General features: G+C 47.9%; 1 protein-coding gene across 4 annotated transcripts in view; it reads left to right on the forward strand.

Annotated features, from left to right (window-relative positions):
- GPR107 (G protein-coupled receptor 107) overlaps positions 1–14,757 on the forward strand; it is a 99,663-nt gene that overhangs the window by 57,625 nt on the left and 27,281 nt on the right. The gene's annotated exons all lie outside the window — the stretch shown is intronic.

Below are 14,757 nucleotides of genomic sequence, written 5' to 3' on the forward strand. Positions count from 1 at the left end.
CATCTTTGCAGAATTATTGTAACTTGCCCACATTGGAGGGTTTCCGAGCATGAGCGCCCTTTTTAAGGTCATGCCACAGCATCTCAATCGGATTAAGGTCAGGACTTTGACTAGGTCACTCCAAAGTCTTAATTTAGTTTTTCTGAAGCCATTCAGAGGTGGACTTGCTGGTGTGTTTTGGATCATTGTCCTGCTGCATAACCCAAGTGCAGTTCAGCTTGAGGTCCCGAATAGTGATGAGCGGGTGTACTCGTTGCTCGGGTGGTCTCCGAGTATTTGTGACTGCTCGGAGATTTAGTTTTTGTTGACACAGCTGCATGATTTACAGCTGCTAGCCTGTCTGAGTACATGTGGGGGTTGCCTGGTTGCTAGGGAATCCCCACATGTAATCAATCTGTCTAGTAGCCGCAAATCATGCAGCTGCTGCAAGGAAAACTAAATCTCCGAGCAGTCACAAATACTCGGAGACCACCCGAGCGTGCTCGGGAAAACCGGAGCAACGAGTATACTCGCTCATCACTAGTCCCGAATAGACGTCCGGATATTCTCCTTCAGGATTTTTAGGCAAACAGCAGAATTCATGGTTCCATTTACCACAGCAAGTCTTCCAGGTCCTGAAGCTGGAAAACATCCCCAGACCATCACACTACCACCACCACCATATTTTACTGTTGGTATAATGTTCCTTTTCTGAAGTGTTACTTCTACGCCAGATGTAATGAGACATACAACTTCCAAAAATTTTAACTGTTGTCTCGTCAGTCCACAGAGTATTCTCCCAAAAGTCTTTGGTATTATCAAGTAGTTTTCTGGCAAAATCGAGATGAGTCTTTATGTTCTTAATGCTCAGAAGTGGTTTTTGTCTTGCCACTCAGTCATGCAGACCATTTTTGCCCCGTCTCTTTCTTATGGTGAAGTCATGAACACTGACCTTAACTGAGGCAAGTGAGGCCTGCAGTTCTTTGGATGTTGTTGTGGCGTCTTGTGTGATCTCTTGGACTTGTCGTTGCTGCGCTCTTGGGGTAATTTTGGTTGGCCGGCCACTCCTGGGAAGGTTCACCACTATTCCATGTTTTTGCCATTTGTGGTTAATGGCTTTCACTATGGTTTGCTGGAGTCCCAAAGCTTCAGAAATGGCTTTATAACCTTTTCCTGACTGGTAGATCTCAATTACTTTTTCTCATTTGTTCCAGAATTTCTTGGATCGCTGCATGATGTCTAGCTTTTGAGGTTCTTTTGGTCTACCTCTCTTTGTCAGGCAGGTCCTATTTAAACGATTTCTTGATTAAGAACAGATGTAGCAGTAATCAGGGCTGGGTGTGGGTGGGGGTGGGGGGGGGTGTGTGTCACTTTTTCATACAGGATCCTCTAGGTTTGGATTTCTTTTTCCCTTCATAATAAAGACTTTAATTTAAAAACGGCATCTTGTGTTTCTTGTGCTATCTTTGTTTAATATTTAAATTTGTTTGGTGATTTGAAACATTTAAGTGTGACAAACATGCAAAAGAATAGAGAATAAGGAAGGAGGGAAATACTTTTTCACACCACTGTATATATAATATTGTGGGGATAACAGCCAGAGAGATTATGCAGATCCCACTGCTTCCACTAGTTTGTCAGGGAGACGTAACTCCGCTCCCTCCAATCGTCAGAATTATGTAGTTGACTGACGGGTAATGGACGAGGCCGCAGCTGCTTCTGCTACTAGGCCGGTTATTGGGGAACTCACAGGGAGCGTATGTATATATGCACTAGTCACAAAATGTTAAGGATATTTGGCTTTTGTGTGAAATTTATGGAAAATGTAAAAAGTTCATGCTACAGTGATATTTCCTCATGAGAGTTCGGCATTTAAATAGAAGCCGCAATGGTGATTTCCTCATCTCAAACAGTTTATTGAAACTAAAGCCAACAACAGTGGTGGTATACACCCCAAGAAATGTCAGTGTCTCAGTAACTTGTCGTGTGGCCTTGAGCATCCATTATATCTTGACAACGATGTCTCCTGCTCCTCACAAGTGCAGTGATTGTCTGCTGAGGCATCCCAGTCTTCTTGAAGGTCGGCCCTCAGATCATTGAGGTTGTGGGGTACAGAGTCATGAGCCTCTACATGGCGACTCAGCTGATCCCATAGGTTTTCTATGGTTTCAGGTCTGGAGAAAGTGCAGGCTGCTGTATTTGAGGTCCCCCGTTTCCAGAAGCCATTCCCTAGTGATTCGACCTCTGTGAACTGGAGCATTGTCGTCCATGAAGATGTATTTAGGCCTGTGCTGTTCATGCAGAGGCACAATGACTGGATTAATGATGTTATTCAAGTAGTAGGGACTTGTCACTGTACCATTCACAGTGTAGGGCAGTCCTGTACTGACCATTATTTTATTATTATTATTATTATTATTATTATTATACATTTTTATAGCGCCATTTATTCCATGGCACTTTACATGTGAAAAAGGGGGCAAATATAGACAAATACATTAAACATGAGCAAAAAACAAGGCACACAGGTACATAAGGAGGGAGGACCCTGCCTGCGAGGGCTCACAGTCTGCAGGGGATGGGTGATGATACACTAGGAGAGGGTAGAGCTGCTTATGCGGCGGTTCAGTAGGTTGAGGATCACTACAGGCTGTAGGCTTGTCGGAAGAGGTGAGTCTTCAGGTTCTTTTTGAAGGTTTCAATGGTTGGCGAGAGTCTGATGTTTTGGGGTAGAGAGTTCCAGAGTATGGAGGAAGCACGGGAGAAGTCTTGGATGCGGTTGTGTGATGAAGATGAGAGAGGAGTAGAGAAGGAGATCTTGAGAGGATCGGAGGTTGCGTGTAGGTAAGTACTGGGAGACCATGTCACAGATGTATGGAGGAGACAGGTTGTGGATGGCTTTGTATGTCATTGTAAGGGTTTTGAACTGGAGTCTCTGGGCGATAGGAAGCCAGTGAAGGGCTTGGCATAGGGGAGAGGCTGGGGAATAGCGGGGAGACAGGTAGATTAGTCGGGCAGCAGAGTGTAGGATGGATTGGAGTGGTGCCAGAGTGCTAGAGGGGAGGCCCGAGAGTAGGAGGTTGCAGTAGTCAAGGCGGGAGATAAGGGCATGTACTAGTGTTTTTGTGGTATCGCGGTCAAGGTATGCGCGGATCCGGGAAATATTTTTGAGTTTGAGACGGCAGGAGGAGGCAAGGGCTTGGATACGTGGCTTGAAAGAGAGGGCAGAGTCGAGGATCACCCCGAGGCACCGGGCGTGTGGGACTGGGGAAAGTGAGCAGCCATTGACATTGATGGATAGGTCTGGTGGAGGGGTAGAGTGAGATGGGGGAAACATGATGAATTCTATTTTGTCCATGTTCAGTTTTAGAAAGTGAGCAGAAAAGAAGGTCGAGATAGCAGACAGACAGTGTGGGATTTTGTTAAGTAAGGAGGTGAGGTCAGGTCCGGATAGGTAGATCTGCGTGTCATCGGCGTAGAAATGATATTGCATACCGTGGGATTCTATGAGCTGTCCCAGGCCGAAGGTGTAGATGGAGAAGAGTAGGGGTCCTAGAACAGAGGCTTGAGGAACACCGACAGACAAGGGGTGAAGTGAGTAGGTGGCGTGGGGGAGAGAGACACTGAATGTTCGGTCTGTCAGATATGATGAGATCCAGGATAGAGCCAAGTCTGTAATGCCAAGAGATGAGAGGTCCAGGAGAAGGAGGACAGAGTAGTGTCCCTTGCTCTTGGCAGTTAGTAGGTCATTGGTGACTTTAGTTAGGGCAGTTTCAGTTGTGATGGGGTCGGAAGATAGATTGTAACCGGTCAAAGAGGGAGCAGGAGGAGAGTTGGGAGGACAGTTCAAGATGGACGTGTTGTTCCAGTAATTTTGAGGTATAAGGGAGAAGAGATATTGGGCGATAGCTAGACACAGATGATCGGTCGAGGGAGGGCTTTTTGAGGATGGGTGTGATCTTGGCATGTTTGAAGGATGAGGGGAAGACACCTGTTGTGAGTAAGAGGTTGAAGAGGTGTGTTAGGGTTGGGATGAAGACCCTGGCAAGGTTAGGGATGAGGTGGGACAGGAGAGGGTCAAGCGTGCAGGTTGTTAGGTGTGATCTTGACAGGAGGGTGGAGAGCTGATCTTCTGCCATGGTGGAGAAGCTGGTTTTGGAGGAACAGGGTTGAGCAGCTAAGAGGGGCGTTGGGCGCTGTGGGCCAAAGCTTTCTCTGATCGTATCGATCTTTTCTTTAAAGAAGGAGGCAAAGTCTTCAGCAGAAATTAGGGGAGAGGGAGGGGGTGCAGGGGGACGGAGTAGAGAATTGAAAGTGTTGAAAAGCTGTTTAGGGTTGTGAGACAGGGAGGATATGAGAGATGAGAAGCAAGTTTGTTTTGCAGCAGTGAGCGTGGACTTCAAGATGGCGAGGGACTGCTTGTATGCAGTGAAGTGGTCGGCGGAGCGGGATCGCTCCCATCTCCGCTCAGCGATCCTGGAAGCCTGTCTGTTCTTTGGTCTGGCTGGTCAGCCAGGGCTGCCTGTTGAGTGTACGAGTTTTGCTATGCATGTGCGGGGCGGCCAAATCGAGTGTTGCTGTTATTGTGGTGTTATAAAAAGTGGCAGCAGCATCTCTGTCATGGAAGGATGACTGTAAGAGGGAGAAGGGACTCAGAGAGGGATTGTAAGTTGAGGTGTTTGAGATTTCTGTGAGGGTAAGTGAGTTTGTGGAGTGGGGGTTGCACACTAGGAGAGGAGAGGGAAGAGAATTTCAGTAGGTTGTGGTCAGACGGGGAGGGGAGAGTTAGTGAGATTAGTAAGGGAGCAGAGGCGGGTGAAGATGAGGTCCAGCGTGTGGCCATCTTTGTGAGTGGCCTTAGAGGACCATTGAGTGAGTCCAAAGGAGGCAGTCAGTGATTGAAATTTAGAGGCAGCTGAGGTGGAAGTGTCAATGGGGATTTTGAAATCACCCATGATGATCGTGGGGATGTCAGCAGAGAGGAAATGAAGTAGCCAGGTGGTGAAGTGGTCGAGAAAGGTGGAGATGGCTAGTTCTGGGGGGCGGTAGATGACAGCCAGCTGGAGGTTGGAGGGGGAATAGATGCGGACGGAGTGCACCTCAAACGAGGGAAGAGTAGCGGAGGGTTGTTGTGGGATTGGAGTAAAGGAGCAGGTGTCGGACAGGAGCAAGCCAACCCCTCTACCGCATTTGTTGCTGGGGCGAGGGGTGTAAGAAAAGTGGAATCAGCCATAGGAAAGCGCAGCTGGAGAGGCTGAGTCAGAGGGGGTGAGCCAGGTTTCAGTGATGCTGAGGAAGGAGAGTTTGTTGGTGATGAAGAGGTCTTGGAGAAATGGCAGTTTGTTTGTTGCAGACGGAGCATGCGTTCCATAGTGCTCCAGGTAGGGGGGCTGGGGGAGTGGGGCCTGGATGAATGGGTATGAGGTTATCATGGTTGGGAAAACATGCAAAGGATCGTGGCAGGGGTTAGAAATGAGTGTGGGGATGTGGTGAAGAGGGCCAGGATTTGGGGATACGTCACCAGAGATGAGGAGTAGCAGACAGAGCGTTAGAAGGTGGGAGCATGATAGGACATGATGTGGCCATGTGTGTCTGGAGAAAAAGGATTGTATGTGGAGGAACAGTTCTGAGGAGAAGGTGAGATGACTGGGGAGGATGGAGGAAGAAATGAGTAGTTCTTTACTAGGTGGAGGGATTGCAGTAGATTGTAAGAAGGAAAATAGTATGGGGGTGAAGAGAAAAGAAACCGAAACACTGTAGTGGTTTGGTATTCTGCTACCTTCCAGTCAATTCCAGTCCAATTCAATCTGTAATTTGAAAGATGGAATGGGAAAGATGCATGGTTCAGACTACGTCTGGGTCAGACTCCTGGGTCTGAATATATCCCCAGCTAAGGGCAATCAGGGGTGAATGAGGAGGTGGCTCAGTATGGGAGACCAGATGTAGAGAGTTAAGCAAAGGTCATAAAGAGAGGGAGGGGTAAGACTGACCACTCAAAGATATGCCAGAATAACATAATGAGAGACATGAAACAGGTCATGGAAACAAGATGATGGGTAAGAAAGCATACCAGATAAAGATTATATGCGCTGTACATAGACACACATGCCAAGGAAAGCATAGAAAATCAATGCAATATACAGAGACATTCAGGATCCAGGGAGAGCTGGGAACATTCAGTGCATACCTGTGGGAAGAGGAGAACAGCTCGGTATGATGATGATGATAATATTGTAGCAGTGATGAGTGGCCAAATACATTCTAGAATTCAGTCTAATTCAAAGTAATTAAAAATCTGTTATTTGAAAGATGGAATGTGAAAGATGCATGGTTCAGACTAGACAGAGTTTCCTTTGCTGTGGGTTTCGGATCAATGCCTTGCTGAAATGTCCACCCTCTTTTCATCTTCATCATCCTGGTGGATGGCAGCAGATACTTATCAAGAATGTCTCTCTATATTTATCCATTCATGCTTCCTTCAATTACATGGTTTGCCAGTGCCGTATGCTGAAAAACAGCCCCACACCATGATGTATCCCCCTCCAAACTTCACTGTTGGTATGCTGTTCTTGGGGTGATATGCAGTGCCTTTTGGCCTCCAAACATGGTGTGTATTATGGCATCCAAAGAGTTCGATTTTGGTTTGGTCTCATCTGACCAGACTATATTCTCCCAGTATTTCACAGACTTGTCTAAATGTTGTTGAGGAAACTATAAACTCTATTGAATATGCTTTGTGTTCAGCAATGGAGTCTTTTGATGGTGAGCGTGCATACAGGCCATGGAGGTTGAGTGCATTACTTATAGTTTTCTTTTAAACCATTGTACCTGCTGATTCCAGGAGGTATGTTGCTCTCCACAGGTGGTCCTTGGCTCTTGAGCAACTCTTGTGATAATTTTTTGCACTCTGAAATCTTGTCGGAGTCACCTAGTAGTGGGGGTCACCTAGTAGTGGCCAGTAGGGTTGAGCGGATCGGACAAATTAAAAAATCACTGACTTTCGGCAAAGTCGGGTTTCATGAAACCCGACCTGATCCTAGTGTGGGATCGACCATGCGGTCAGCGATCTTCGCGCCAAAGTCGCGTTTCGTATGACGCTTTCAGCGCCATTTCTCAGCCAATGAAGGAGGACGCAGAGTGTGGGCAGCGTGATGACATAGGTTTCGGTCCCCACCATCTTAGAGAAGGGCATGACACTTCTTGGCTTGCTTTCTGCGGCGTCACAGGGGGTATAAAGGGGCGTGCACGCTGACCGCCATCTTACTTCTGCCGATCTTAGCATAGGAAGAGGTTGCTGCAGCTTCACCAGAAGAAGGGATATTGTTAGGGAGGGAAGATTAACCCCCAAACCGCTTGTGCTGTAGCGATTTCCACTGTTGCTCCTTTCTGCACAGGTATCTTGTTTATTTGTCCACACTTTTGTGTGCAGCAGTCCTTTTTATTGCTGCCATATTTGTCCTGAGATCATTGTAGGGAGATTGAAATTGTACTACAGTCCTTGTATTTTTTCATATATCTTCCAGCCACTTGCTGCCACTCACATTGCATTGTTTTATACTCTGTGCCTGAGTTTGGGTTCAGTCTCCCCCCCAAAAAAGTGAGATTCAAATTCTCACAAAGTGGATATACTCTCTTAGTTTGTCCTCTTAGTTTGTCGTATATCAGCCAGCCACTTGCTGCCACTCACATTGCGTTGTAAAATACACTGGGCCTGAGTTTGGGTTCAGTCTCCCCCCTAAAAGAAGTGAGATTCAAATTCGCACAAAGTGGATATACCTCAGTCCTCTTAGTTTCTCGTGTATCAGCCAGCCACTTGCTGCCACTCACATTGCATTGTAAAATACACTGGGCCTGAGTTTGGGTTCAGTCTCCCCCCCAAAAAAAAGTGAGATTCAAATTCTCACAAAGTGGATATACCTCAGTCCTCTTAGTTTCTCGTGTATCAGCCAGCCACTTGCTGCCACTCACATTGCGTTGTAAAATACACTGGGCCTAAGTTGTGGTTCAGTCTCCCCAAAATAAAAAGGGAGATTTAAATTCTCAACAAGTTTATATACACCTTCTACCTTGTTTTACAGTACCATATAACGGTTGTTATTTTGGTTACATTTTCCCAAAAATGAGGAAGTCTGGTGGAAGAGGCCGTGGGCGGTCGCTGCCAGCTGGTACTGATGGTGGTGGTGGAGCATCTGGTGGTAGTGGGAAAAGCACAATAGCACCTAAGGCTGGAGGTGTTGAGCCAGCGTCATCGTCTGGCTACACAAGGCCTCGAAGGCTCCTTTTATCTGGGAGTAGGAAAACAGCTTTTAAAGCCGGAGCAGCAGGAAAAAGTTTTGGTTTTCATTGCTGACTCTGCCTCTAGCTCTTTCGCCTCCTCTTCAGAAAGTTCCAAATATAAAAGCAGCGAGTCGTCAGTGGATGCTCCCGGTCAGGAACAAGACGTTTCCTTGTGTCCTTCACCCAAACCAAAAGTGAAGGATGCGTCAGGCGACACTACAGGTTACTCCATGGAGCTCTTTATACATACCGTGCCTGGGTTATAAAGGGAAATTGTTAACTGCCCATTACAAGATGAATCGGACATGGAGTGCACTGATGCACAGCCACAGCTAGATTATTATGCTGTTCTATTGACTCAGATCACTACATTGCCCTCGCAGTGTACTGAGCCAGAATCTGACCCTGATGAGACTATGGTGCCCCGTCCCGAACGCTATAGCACCTTACATGGTGACACATAGGAAAGTGCACATGACATTGAAGAGGAGGTGATGGATAACCCAGTTGTTGACCCAGATTGGCAGCCATTGGGGGAAGAGGGTGCCGCTGCCAGTAGCTCAGAAGCGGAGGAGGATGATCCGCAGCAGCCATCTACATCACAACAGCTGTCATCTGGCAGGCCCGTATCAGGCCAAAAACGTGTGTCAAAACCAAAAACAGTTTTAGGACAGCGTGGCCATCCGGTGAAAGTAGCACAGCGTGCAATGTCTGAAAAGGTATTCGATAGTAGGAAGAGTGCAGTATGGCAATTTTTTAACCAAGATCCGAATGATCAGTGCAAAGTTATCTGTAAGAAATGCTCAAAGACCTTTAGCAGAGGGAAGAATCTTTAAAATTTAAATACAACGGGCATGCTTAGACATTTAACCCGCATGCACTTGCAAGCCTGGACATACCACCAAACGTCACGTACTGTTGGTGCACCTGCTCAGAATGAAGGTAGTCAGCAACGCTACATTACTTCCCTCACTGTAAGCCCACCGGTTAGGACACCACTGGCAGCAAATGTGGAGGTATCGTTGCAAGGCCAAAGCAGTCAGGGAATCACAAGGTTATTGGTAGGAAACACTGTATGTAGGCCAACATCAAGAATACCATCACCAACCCTCTCTCAATTCACCATGTCCACTACCACCACCACCGCTAGTTCCACCATATGCAGCTCTCCAGTCCAGCTCACCCTACAAGAGACTCTCGTTAGGAAAAGAAAGTACTCATCCTCTCATCTGCGCACACAGGGTTTGAACGCCCACATTGCTAGACTAATCTCGTTAGAGATGATGCCCTACCGGTTGGTTGAAAGCGAAGCTTTCAAAGACCTGATGGCCTACGCAGTACCACGCTATGACCTACCCAGTCGGCACTTCTTTGCGAGAAAAGCCATCCCAGCTCTCCACCAGCATGTCAAAGACTGCATTGTCCATGCACTGAGGCAATCAGTCAGTGGAAAGGTGCACCTCACAACAGATGCATGGAGCAGTAGGCATGGCCAGGGACGTTACATGTCCATCACGGCACACTGGGTCAATGTGGTGGATGCAGGGTCCACAGGGGACAGCCATAGTGGGACAGTTATGCCTAGCCCACGGTCTAGGAAACAGTTGGCTGTAGGCGTTTGCCATCCCTCCTCCTCCTCCTCCAGAACCGAAAGCTCGTCCACAGAGCGCAGTCGCACGACTACTCCATCCGCAGCTGCCAGTGTTGCACACGAGGTGTCCCATTATCGAACAGCTAGTGGTAAGCGTCAGCAGGCTGTGTTGGAAATTAAGTGTTTGAATGACAACAGACACACCGCGGAAGTACTGGCCGAGTACTTGCAGCAAGAAACTCAGTCATGGCTGGGCAGTGTACTGTCATGATTCCCAATGGCAGGGACATAGGCAAAAACAGGACTAGCTCTAGGAAGATGGAATCTAAGCTGACCGCGATGCTGAACCTAACGCACAACTACCAGTGGCCGGGGAACGTACCTGCGTTTTATCCCTAGACGTCTCGCACCAGCCGGAGATCTAGCTACCCCTACTAGAGGAAACACAGACCTGGCTTGCCTCCAGAGAAAACCCCAAAGTAATAGTAGCCCCCAACATATAATGACGGTTAGTTAAGAAGAAAACACATACGCAGTATGAATACAGGTTCAGCAAAGAGAGGCCCACTAACTAGATAGCAGAAAATACAAAAGTGGACTTCGCGGTCAACTCAAAACCCTACAAAATACCATCCTGAAATGACTTTAAACTCCGGTATCAACTCATGACAACGGAGTGGTCATTTCAGTTCACTAGAGCTTCCAGCAGCAAGATAAATATAAATGCACGCTGGACAAAAGGTACAAATGATCAAACTTATTTGACTCAGCAGACTTGGAGCAGGTAGCAAGTAACAGAGGAGCTCTGGTAACATTGATAGCCGGCAAATAAATGAGTGAGAAGCCAGACTATATAGGAAACTCCCATTTCCTGATGGGAACAGGTGCACTGGAGATAGAAGACAGAAGTCAACCAGTACCACCAGTAGCCACCAGAGGTAGCCCACAAACAGAATTCACAACAGTGTACATCTTGAGGCAGGCAAGGTAGTCAGTGATAACGGAAGGAATTTTATGGCTGCCATAGCCCTTTCAGAACTGAAACACATACCTTGCCTGGCTCACACCTTGAACCTGGTGGTGCAGTGCTTCCTGAAAAATTATCCGGGGTTACCAACCCTGCTCCTGAAGGTGCGAAGACTTTGCTCGCACATCCGCTGGTCGCCCGTACACTCCAGCCGTATGCTGAACCATCAGCGATCGCTGAATCTTCCCCAGCACTGCCTAATAATCGACGTTGCAACAAGCTGAAACTCCACACTGCACATGCTTCAGAGGCTGTGCGAACAGAGGCGTGCTGTAATTTATTTGTGGGAGGATACACATACACGGGCAGGCACTTGGATGGCGGACATGGAGTTGACTGGTGTGCAGTGGTCGAAGCTACAAGACCTCTGTCAAGTCCTTCAGTGTTTTGAGGAATGCACACAGCTGGCAAGTGCAGACGACACCATCATAAGCATGAGCATCCCACTAATGCGTCTGCTGATGCAAAGTTTGACGCACGTTAAGGAGCAGGCGTCTGCAGCCGAAGATGAGGGAAACCTTGATGACAGTCAGCCATTGTCAGCTCAGGGAACTCTCCTGGACGAGGTGGCGGATGAAGAGGAGGAGGAGGAGGATGATGATGGGGATGAATATTTATGGGAGGAGGATGCTTCTCAGGGGGCAATAGAAACTGGTGGCGTTGCAAGGTTAGATACAGGGTTTTTGCGGGACACAAGTGATGTTGATTTGCAAGAAAGTGCTCCTCAACCCAGCACAAGCAGTGAATTGACACCTGGAACATTGGCCCACATGGCTGAGTATGCCTTGCGTATCCTAAAAAGGGACCCCCGCATTATCAAAATGATGACCGATGATGATTACTGGTTGGCCTGCCTCCTGGATCCACGATATAAAGGAAAATTACAAAATATCATGCCACATGAGAACCTTGAGCAAATATTGGCTACCACACAAGCAACTCTTGTAGACCGCTTGGTTCAGGAATTCCCAGTACACAGCGGCGGTGATGGTTCTCACACAAGCCGTAGTGGGCAACATGGCAGAGGTGTTAGAGGTGCACAAATCCGAAGTGGCGTTTGACAGAGGGGTTTTATGACCAGGTTGTGGAGTGATTTCGCAACAACCGCTGACACGACAGGTACTGCTGCATCGATTCAAAGTGACAGGAGACAGCATTTGTCCAGTATGGTTACGAACTACTTTTCCTCCCTTATCGATGTTCTCCCTCACAGGTCATTCCCCTTTGATTACTGGGCATCTAAAATAGACACCTGGCCTGAATTGGCAGAATATGCATTACAGGAGCTCGCTTGCCCTGCTGCTAGTGTGCTATCAGAAAGAGTCTTCAGTGCTGCTGGTTCAATACTGACCGAAAAAAGGACACGTCTGGCTACCCAAAATGTTGATGATCTAACCTTCATTAAAATGAACCAATCATGGATTTCAAATTATTTGGCCCCACCTTCCCCTGCTGACACGTAGCTTGCCTGAAAAATGTCTTGCTTTTGGCCGCCTCTTACTGACTTCTCCAATTCCTCCATTTGCAGCTGCTGAATGTCCACCATAGGCCATTTATATACCTCCCTAAATGGGCTGACTCACCCCACAGGGCCGTGGTCACCACCTGGTGCAAGCACCCGTGCGAGTGCCGTTTGCCTGGACAGGTGGGTGTGCCCACTCTTGGTCTTGGGCGACGGCACTGGCACAGGGTCCCTCATAGTACAATGAAGTGTCTCTGACGGTGGTGGTACACAACCAACGTCAGACACACCATCGGGGCCCTGTGCCAGTACTGCAGCCCACGAGAGAGTGTTCCCCCCCCAGCACGAACTGTGCTCTACCACTTGCAATACTTACCTCTCCCTGCTCCACCACTGTGTAGTCTGTGCTGTTAAATCCTTCAATGGCACTGCCAATACAAATTTGTTGAAATGATAGATGATAGTTAAAATATACAGGGGCCCTGGCCTCCATTTAGACCAGTTAATACGTTGCGCCTACTACCACTGTCTGCTACTCCGCAGAGGAGCCCACCCCTGTACCTAGCTATGCCACCTGGTTATTTCTGAAAAAAATTGTGGCAGACATGTAGCCTACTTTATTATTAGGGCCTACTCACTGTGTCAGCCACTCCTTACAATTGTCCTCCGCTGAACAAAGCAATGCCGCCTGGTTATTCCTGTTACCAATTTTGAACTGCATTTAGCCTACTTACCTGTATATACTCGAGTATAAGCCGACCCCCCCTAATTTTGCCACAAAAAACTGGGAAAACTTATTGACTCGAGTATAAGCCTAGGGTGGAAAATGCAGCAGCTACCGGTAAATGTCAAAAATAAAAATAGATACCAATAAAAGAAAAATTGAGACATCAGTAGGTTAAGTGTTTTTGAATATCCATATTGAATCAGGAGCCCCATATAATGCTCTATACAGTTCATGATGGGCCCCATAAGATGCTCCATACAAAATGCACCCCATATAATGCTCCATATTAAAATGCGCCCCATATAATGCTGCATTAAGGTTGATGGTCCCATAAGATGCTCCACACATTATACCCCAAGAGATACTCCACACATTATGCCCCATAAGATGCTCCATACATTGTGGCCCCATAAGATTCTCCATACATTGTGGCACCATACGATGCTCCATACATTGTGGCACCATACAATTCTCCATACATTGTGGCACCATACAATGCTCCATACATTGTGGCACCATACGTTGTGGCACCATACGATGCTCCATATATTGTGGCCCCATACAATGCTCCATATGTTGTGGCTCCATACATTGTGGCCCCATAAGATGCTCCACACATTTGCCCCATTTGCTGTTGCTGCGATTAAAATAAAAAAAATCACATACTCACCTCTCTTCGCTCAGGCCCCCGGCACTTGCGATAGTCACTTTCCTCGTTCCATCGCTGCGCGCTGCTCTGTCTTCCATCCTCTGCACTGACTGTTCAGGCAGAGGGCGGCGCGCACACTAATCGCATCATCGCGCCCTCTGACCTGAACAGTCACAGCCAGAGCACGGAATACAGAGCGCGCACAGCGATGGAATGAGGAAGGTGACTATCGCTCAATGCTCACCTCTCCGTCATACTCACCTGCTCCCGGCGCGGTCCCTGGCAGCGTCTCACTGTCAGATGGTCTCTGGAAGCCGGCGGCATCTTCCTGTGTTCAGCGGTCACGTGGTACCGCTCATTAAAGTAATGAATATGGACGCATATTCGTTACTTTAATGAGCGGTGTGTGACAGCTGAACACAGGAAGATGCCGCCGGCTCCCGGAGACCATCTGACAGTGAGACGCTGCCAGGGACCGTGCCGGGAGCAGGTGAGTATATCACTGCGCCTCTCCCCCAACCCCCCCCCCCCTCTGCGCTGACAATGACTCGAGTATAAGCCGAGAGGGTCACTTTCAGCCCAAAAAAGTGGGCTGAAAATCTCGGCTTCTACTCGAGTATATACGGTACTTATTTTGGCCTACTCACTGTGTCAGCCTCTCATTACAGTTGTCCTCCGCTGAACAAAGCAATGCCGCCTGGTTAGTCCTGTTAACAATTTTGAACTGCATTTAGCCCACTTTATTATTTGGGCCTATATCTGTGTTTCCTCCTCATCCTGCCCATTGCCCAGCCACTGCTAGATGAGTCTGCTGGTACATTGACCCAGACAACTACATTCCCCTTGCACTCTACACAGCCAGAATCTGACCCTGCTGAAAGTCAGGTTCCCCTTCCCGCATACTATACCACCTTACACGGGGACAAAGAGGAAGGTGCAGATGAAAGTGCAGGTTCCTTCATCAGGTAGGGGGGCATACTCGTTGGCGACGTCACTGGCACAGGGCCCCTCATAGTACACAAGTGTCTCTGCTGGTGGGAGGCGC

Source organism: Ranitomeya variabilis, chromosome 2, assembly GCF_051348905.1.
Source record: "Ranitomeya variabilis isolate aRanVar5 chromosome 2, aRanVar5.hap1, whole genome shotgun sequence".
NCBI classification, from domain to species: Eukaryota; Metazoa; Chordata; class Amphibia; order Anura; family Dendrobatidae; genus Ranitomeya; species Ranitomeya variabilis.